At 40.1% G+C, this 1,962-nt stretch overlaps 1 pseudogene; it reads left to right on the top strand.

Moving 5' to 3' along the window:
- Positions 1 to 639: 639 nt before the first annotated feature.
- On the top strand, positions 640 to 1,759 carry LOC118989993 (ubiquitin-conjugating enzyme E2 Q2-like; annotated as a pseudogene).
- Positions 1,760 to 1,962: the final 203 nt, after the last annotated feature.

Here is a 1,962-nt window from a genome sequence, read left to right as displayed (position 1 = left end):
TGAGACAAAATAATTAGACTTTCAAACACAAAATGGTGCTAGATATAATGATGAACATTTCATAATAATACAAAAATCAGTCCACAAGGAAGACATAACAATTATTAACATTTATGCACCTAAGAATAGAGTTCCAAAACACGGACAGACTTGATGAAACAAAACTGACAGAACTGAAGGAAGAAATGGACAATTGAACGACAGGTAAAGACTTCAGTACTCTCTTTTTAATAATGGATAGAATAACTAAACAGAAGATAAATACAAAATCACAGATTTTAGCAATAGAAAAAAAACAACTAAACCCATCCAACAAACACTCCACTCAAGAGCAGCAGAATAAACATTTTTCTGAAGTGTACATGAAACATTTTCAAAGAAAGACCATGTGGTTGGCCATAAAACAGCCTTTAGTAAATTTATGAAAACTACTTTCTCTAACCATAATAGAGTAAAATTAGAAATCAACAATGTAAGGAAATTTGAGGGATTCACAAAAATATGGAAGTTAAATAGTACATTTTCATAATTAACAGGTCAGATCATGTGGGTTCCAAAGGCTGAAGCTGGCCCCCACCCTCACCCTTTTCCAGCAGGATCATACCATTACCCGGCTCCCCTGCCAGGGATGAGGGGAGGATGTTGGTGTGGAGGCTCAAGGCTGAGCTCAAGTTCCTGGTGTCCATCTTCAACTAGAACTATGAGAAGCCCCACATCATCAGCTGAAAGCTAGACAAGCTGCACTGCCAGTTCCTAGTGCAGCTGCCAGGCAGCAGGGCCTCAGCCCTCATGCTGCACTGCAACACACAGCATCTTACCCATCTTCCTCACCAGTATGGTTTGTGGACTCTGATGACCTAGATCTGACAATGGTTCTGGAGAGTCCAGAAGATACGAAGGACAACAGTAGCTTTGTCAGCAACTGAAGTGTGACATGTGAGCTCTGCAGATTATATAACCTTCCTAAGCACCTGGATGTTGAGATGCTAGATCAACCTTGACCCACGCACGGGTCAGAATAGGACAACAGAGGAAGAGACTTCAGAAGAGATAAAGATGGCTGAAGATATGTTAGAAGACTTGGATTACCATGAGATAAAGGAACAGCAATCTACTAGTGGGAAAACTCAGAGGATGAAAGAATTGGAAAAGAAAACTCAGCATAGGAAGACTCAAAGTCAAGACAATCTAAATGATATGTTATTTGGGTCTGTGCAAACTATAGATAAACTTATAAAAGAACTCAGAAACAATACAGGTCATAGAGTTATAAAACAGGTACTTATTCAGTGGAACTAATAAATGGCAGTTTATGTGACTGGCATGTTAAACTTCAGAAGGTCAATCCTCATAGTCCTTTGCACAGTGATCTTCAGATCTCAAAAGAAAAAAAAGGTATAGCATATATTTTGCTTAACTTCTCTTTTAAGGAAAACTTTCCATTTGATCCTCCATTTGTTTGAGGGGTATCACCTCTTCTCTCAGGAGGGTACGTGTTGGGTGGTGGTGTGTGGTGTATGGAACTTCTCACAAAACAGGGCTGGGGCAGTGCCTACTGGACAGAATCAGTCATCATGCAGATCAATACCACCCCAGACAGAGGCAAAGCCAAAGTGCTGTTTGGAGCAAATAAGAAAAATCCTCATGTTTGGAGCAAAAAAAGTAGTGTAAAGTAGCAAGAGCCCAACAATCTTACAATTGCATTGTACAGATATATAAGAAAAATGGTGGGTACATCCCTCCAAGGAAAGAGGGCTAGATGTTTTGATTTCCGTGTTTGGACCCAGTGTTGCTTTAAAGAAAATCTTTCCAATGTGCATACGTCTTTGAATGCCCCTATAACAGCACTACCAAAGACATCTTCATGGGCGGTCTGCCAACTGACAGCCTGTATGAGTTATGACCTGCTCATTCAGCTTATTTTAGGTTTCCTGGACTGAGTAGTGGGGCCTTTACTGTATT

The sequence above is a fragment of the Sturnira hondurensis genome, unplaced genomic scaffold (genome assembly GCF_014824575.4).
Source record: "Sturnira hondurensis isolate 20B ecotype Veracruz unplaced genomic scaffold, ASM1482457v3 Scaffold0006713, whole genome shotgun sequence".
NCBI lineage: Eukaryota > Metazoa > Chordata > Mammalia > Chiroptera > Phyllostomidae > Sturnira > Sturnira hondurensis.
This window is presented reverse-complemented; position numbering and strand designations above follow the sequence as displayed.